The following is a 6,726-nucleotide window of genomic DNA, read 5'->3' as shown; positions in this document are numbered from 1 at the left end:
CAGGTTTCATGATGTTATGTATTCATTATTTTATACAACTATTTATCTATTCATTCATGCATTCTTTCATTCACCAACTGAATTCTGCACTTAGCATATATACCTGCTTAATCAAACACTGGCTGGCAAACAAACTGATTATGTGTACAGGTCACTTTGTTTACGAGTAATGTGGACTGGGGAGTTATGCGTGCAGCAGAACGCAGCCAGATTGATGTCAAAATGTGGGCTATAACAAAATATGTAAAAGCTTAAAAAATGCAAACAAGGATTAATTGGGGGCTGCGGTATGAACTGTCTATGGTCGCCAGGTGGGATTTTTACAGGGATATAGGCTTCTAATTTGATGTTGTGCACGTTTGCCAAGGCAAATCGGTTTGATAAAGAGCGTCAACCATACCACACAAAGCCGCATGCTAAGAACAACTGTGGAAATCTTGAATTATTTTTTTCAAATTAAGCGCATTAGCCATGAAATTATTTGCTTTTCATTTAAGAAGCAATGCAATCCAATTTAAAATGTCCCATATAGATCATTTACACAAATTTGTCTTTGATCCGCCTTAACTGAATACGAACAAAGAAAGCACAGGGTCGCCCAAGTTTAAGACAGCACTTTTTTATTGGCACTGAATGTTGACAATGTGCAATCACAGCCTAAATAAAACGTCAATAAACAGTGAACCAGTTTACACAAACTGACCAAGCTTACAAATGTTCAGCCCAATGACACATTTATGCAAGACCAGCCAAATGTTGAGAGAGACAGATACTTTTTGGATTGCACAGTTGCTGCAGATGTTATTACAATAGCGTGCGCACACACACACACACACACACACACACACACACACACACACACACAAACACAAACACAAACACAAAAACACACACACACAAACACTTGCACACGACACACTTATGAATACTGTGTAGATCAGATGTTTTTGCTTTTGTAGTATTAAAATGATCCCTGGCAGCTGACATTGTGCAGCATACAGGAGGCTTGGGTCCAGTAATGTTGAATCCCTTTCTCCTTCTTTTATATCCAACCGCTGTAAGGATGAATACTGACTTTGAAGTAAGTTTAAAGGATGGAATGTACTGGAATGCACTGCTGGGGCAATAGTGAGTATATCACATCTGCCTCACATTCACATGATAAAGAATTCAACAGAAGTCAGGAATCCTATAAATTAGGAGAGAGAGAGAGAGAGAGAGAGAAAGAGAGAGTAGACTTGATCCCATTTAACCGAAAGGTTAATAGGTTTATAGTATGAAAGTAGTAGGAAGGAAAGATAAGTTCCTGAGCATGACATATCATTCACATGTGCCTTCTACAGGCATTATGAAATGTACAGCTTCACAAAGAGACGTCATAAGGGCAGAAATTAAAATGCTCAATTACACAGAGCAACCTGCTAATCTGCTAATCTGTTTGGTTAAAATTATGGAAATAAACAAGTAATGGAATAACTGTGTGTGGTGAGGGAGGTGGAAGGGGAAAAGCTCTGTGTTTTTAGGGCTAGTTTTGAACTTTACACAATATAAGCTGACCTGTCCCTTAACCTGAACCTTTTAGCTTTAGCATTTAGCAACAACACACAAAACAACCCTAATTTTGTCATGAGGATCAAATCATTACCAAGTTCCAGGCTTTGGTCTTCCTGTACAATAATGTTTTTATTCTAATTAAATCAAGCATATTTGGTGCTACTGGAAGATAAGCTTGTTTTAACTTTCTCTAAATTGCGCTACGCCAAACGTGACTTGGATAACACTCTTCACGCAGGACTCCATCCGGTCTGGATCTGGTGAACTATAACAGAAGCATGTTCCAAAAAAGTCAAACATCTGCTCACCCTATCAGTTTGATGCATTATCAGGAAATGGACATGGATAATTGACCTATGGTACTTGATCCCATAATTGTGTGCACTTAGAGCCAGTGCTCGGTGTTGTATGCTGCTAGCTGCAAGAGATGCTGTGCAAGAACTTGAGTCGACAGTTGATGTCAGGGGTCTATAGTGTGTGTTTGCAATGGAAAACTTTCTCTACCAAGGTCGTGCTTTGATCTCATAGCAAAAGGCAGAGCATGTTTCTGTCTCTTTGTGTGAAAAGCTCTGCCGGGTTTGAGCTCTATCATCTTTACCTCCGCTGTGGACGACATATTTGACCCCACTGTCTTTACCCCGAGAGTGGAGCAGTGGTGGTCTGCACTCTTGCAGAATAACCTTTGACTCAACACATGTGAGGGTTTACAAAGTCAGCTTTAATACTATTAAAATTGTGGAATAAACAGCAAAAACAAACAACGCAGTGTCTGTTTGTCTGAGAAATTGTGGGGTTAAAAAAAAAGGAGGCACAGCCACAACCAGCCAATCGGACAAATGTGTTCCTGATGTCATTACCTACTCGTCCCCGTGACGACCTTGCCTCTTGCCCTGGCCAGCTCCTCCGGCTCCTCTCCGCTTAGGTGGAGGCAGGGAAGCTTACCTAAAGGGTCTCGTCCATTAGAGCAATTGCTCCATGGCACGCAACCAAACGGACAAGCCGCCCCCCACCCCCCTCCCACCCTCTCTCTCTCTCTCTCTGTCTTCAAGACAAAATGTCAGTTTATCACAGGAGGTCAGCACTTCTCATCTGCTCAAAGTGTCCTCTTGATTCCTCTCAGCGCTCTCTTCTCCTCTCCCGCACACGATGCGCTATTAAGCAAATTACCGCGCCACCCCTGTCATTACACTCCACGCCCCATCTCCCTGCATAACTCAGCCCCATTCCTCCCCATCACACTGACCCCTTAGGCCCACTCTGCATTGGCTGCTGCCGCTAATTTATTGATTAAATGCTTGTAGCCCGGTCTGTCACGAAGGACACCACACAAAACAATGGGAGGGAAAACAATGCTTTTCCATCTGCTGATGGTCCTCAGGCTCAGAGATAGATGGACTGCTGGAGCAATGGAGGGAACTGCATTTTTGAGGAACGAGCAGTGATGCCCGTGTGAATGTGCATGCATGTATGTGTGTGTGTGTGTGTGTGTGTGTGTGTGTGTGTGTGTGTGTGTGTTTATGTATGTGAGTATCTGTGTGTGTTTGTGTGTGTATGTGTGTGTGTGTTTGTGGGTGTATGAAAACACTTCAACAGGAAACGCAGCTCCTTGTTAATCACCAGTCACATGCTTGTCGCCATGGCAGTGTCTTACTTTAATTTTGTATCAAAAGTAGGGCAGAGTAGAGGGCATATTTAAATGAGATTATGTTTCGCTGTGAACCGCAAAAGCAAACAAGGCCTTGATCACCATTTAAAACAACAATAAGTTCTTCTTGTAAGCTGGGCAGAAATTACATTCGGAACTCTTGTTTTTTCACAACAAAAATATTGTATTTCCCATGATCAACATAGACTCTTTATTAAGAGTCAAACACGGTTGAGAATGGCATGCTCTCAGTAGTTGAAGTATTGCTTTTTCCAACACACCAAGATACAAACACAACCATGATTGCCTGTGGGTAGCTATTCAAGTGATCTTTGCCTCATTTCCCTGTAAACTAGGCACAGCCTGTCTGAGGCCAAGCTGATGACGACCCCCCCCCCCCCCCCCTCCCCAAAACACACACACACACACACACACACACACTAACCCCCCCCTTGCCTCAATAACGATCACTGGCCAAGGCCCCCCTTCCTTTTTTAATAAATGAGATAATTGGCCATCATTGTCTCCTTGGCGCTGTGTGGCGGGGCGAGTGGGGATGGGGATGGGGATGGGGATGGCAGTGACCAGATGCCCGCCTCGCGCTCTCAAAGATCGTTAATTAGGGCGGCCCTGGCCAACCTGAGGACCGCGCCGCCACAAAAGCGGGGAAGAGGGCAATTAACGCCCGAACAGTTCCCTCTTCATCCATCTGTCATAGTGCAGGTGAAAAGATGAAGAAGAAGACGAGGGCGAAGGAGAAGAAGCCCCACCACAGACTCAACAAAAAAGGGGGGGGGGAAGTAAATAATGCTCCATATGGAAGCTTACAGGCGTAGCTCACGCTCGCTATGCTCATTCACCCAACACAACAGTGGGCATGTTCTACTTGCTCTCGCTGGGAGCTGGAGATGTGGTTCAGTATGAAGTGGTTGCTGGATTGAGACGGCCTTCACCCCTCCAGCTTGTGTTTTGTGTGCCTGTCTGCACTTGACACGGCACATGTTGTCTCTGCCCCTTCATTTTTGAGATCCCTAAGACACTTCTCCCCTGTCTTTCGGGTTTAAACACGGTTGACATGGTGAAAAACTGCACACTTGGCCGTGGCCTCTTTGTAAATGCAAATTGTGGGTGACTTTACAAAAGAAGCGTACATCAGGGTTACTTTCAATAGTGCAGGTCATGAAATCAGAGAAATCTCATGCCCAATGCAAAATAGTCAAATGTAGCAGTTATGACAATGAGGAGTATTCAGATTGTTTCAGAGGTTATGACAGTTTATGTTCCAACAGTTGTCAGATAAGAGATTAATTATTTAAGCCTATACATATTTAAACGTAAATAGAGTGTCATCAGTGCTTGATTGTTTTGTTGATGTAACACAAGCCATTTAATCTTTTCAGTGTGATTTACAGTGTAAATGTACATAAGCTTGTAGAAGGCTGAAGATGCTGCAAGACGCAGCAAGTCTGACTTAATTTTTCAGAAATGTTAGCATATAAAGAGTTGTATGAATAGCCAAATTGTCAAATGAGGGAAATAGCTATAGGAATAAGTTGGACTAAGCAGTACATTAAACATACAAAAACAGGGTATCTCCCCAAAAAGGCAAAAGGCAGTTAACATCACACAACATCATAACAACACACAAGATACTTAAAAAAAACACTTCTTCTCTTACAAAAGGCAAATTGTTACAGAATTGAGTTGCCTTTTTAGCTCCTCGAGTCTCAAGTGGAGTTAATCAACACGTCGCACCAACAGCGCACCTGTCAAAGCACGGGCTGGTGAAGAGTGTAGCACCGTGTCCCACACACAGGTGTCATGGAGGTGGCAGAAACCCTGTAGGTGAACAACAGGCGATTTTGGCACCTTGTCTGATAACAGCCGAGTGGAGAGAACACAGCGCTAGTGTTTATATTTGCGTTGCATTGTGAGACGATTCCCCTGTTCGCTTATACAGTACGTCGCACAGTGTTTCACGCTGATGTTGGTCTTTAAGAGGTGAAAAGCAGAACAGATTCTTCCAAACCATCTGTGATGAGCTGCTTTTGAGATCATTCACGTTTAGGAACATTAGTCATTCCATGGCTTTAGGGATCTGCATTAATGCTCAACTGAGAGTAAAGGGCTAACGCCACCAGCATCATGAGCTTTAATGCACAGGAAACACATAAACAGACATTATGTACACATGTGATGTACAGTAAGCCATTTTGGGAAACACCACGTGCTAAGTAACTGCATGTAACTGTAAAGTATTGTTAAATTGTTAAATGTAATGCTGATATTTGTGAGAACAGCTCCTTCCTTAATGAAAGGAGAAATCTCCTCCACACACTAAGATGCCTCTAGGTGTTACAAACCATGCTGCTTGATATAATCTGCGAGTGTAAGTTACTAGAAATAGCCTTCAAGGACAGCCATATCTCCGAGAGACGACCGCCTTCACTATCAGGTGCGCTGAAATAAAACAAGCCTCCGCCCGACGACAGCAGGTTCCACAGGCTGGCCCAGCAAGTCACGCGACTGTGTTTATTTTTACGGCGAAATCCGCAGTCTAATTCAAATCGAAGGATGAAATATGTATCACAGGACAAGCATGTGTCCAATTCCTTGCCGTGATAATGACCGGGAGCTAGGTCTCACCTTTCCAAGGAGTGCAAGCGCAAATCTATTTATCACTTTAATTATGTGCGGCAGGCCCTGGGTTGGGGCGGACTGGGAGCGTCTGACTAAGGGGGAAAAAAGGGGAACAGCGGCAGGTCACACAACCAGTGAATATTAATAGGGCCAGCAGATGCAGACACAGGAATGTTATGAAGACTAATGGTCCTATTGAGCGAGCCTCTTCCCAGTACAGCTCGGCTTCTTTGACCCCGCTGTGACCTGTTTGGAGTATAATACTAAAGATTTGGACATATCATGCTCTTTGTTCTAAATGACACCCTGCAGCATGTTTGTTGTTTTTGCGTGCGCTGATATCAATACAATACCTGTGCTACATGCTTCAAAACCTGACCACAGCACGGTTTTGATATAATAGTTTAGGTGTTTCCTGTAAGTCTTTTTTTATTTGTGCTAGTAAGTATTTTAAAATTGCTTTTGTTTTGGTTTATAGCTGGTCATTATTTTTATCATCTTAGATAGTTTTACCAAAATAAATGTCCCTGTGCAGACAGGGCTTGTGTAATATTGCTAGTAAGTAATGGAAGACCTCTAAAAAGACACATCCTGGTGTCAGTTTGGCCTAAAATGAGATTGCTAAACTAGCAGGCACTTTTCTGAAAAAAGAGAAAATCTGACACGCTTTTTTCCTGTGGATTCAGTGGCTTACATTAATACCTTTTAGCTGGGAGTTGGTGAGAGCGATGTCACACAGCAAGGTAGAAATTAAAACGGGATGACTACAATAATAGAGGAACTCGTGGCTTCACTTTGAGCTGATACTCACAGAAGTTCACCAGCTCAACAGCTCATCCAGACGAGACAGAAAAGATCCATTCGCCACTGAGCACAGCACATTCCAT

Source organism: Clupea harengus, chromosome 14 (genome assembly GCF_900700415.2).
Source record: "Clupea harengus chromosome 14, Ch_v2.0.2, whole genome shotgun sequence".
NCBI lineage: Eukaryota > Metazoa > Chordata > Actinopteri > Clupeiformes > Clupeidae > Clupea > Clupea harengus.
The sequence above is the reverse complement of the archived record's forward strand: the minus strand, read 5'-3'. Positions refer to the sequence as shown.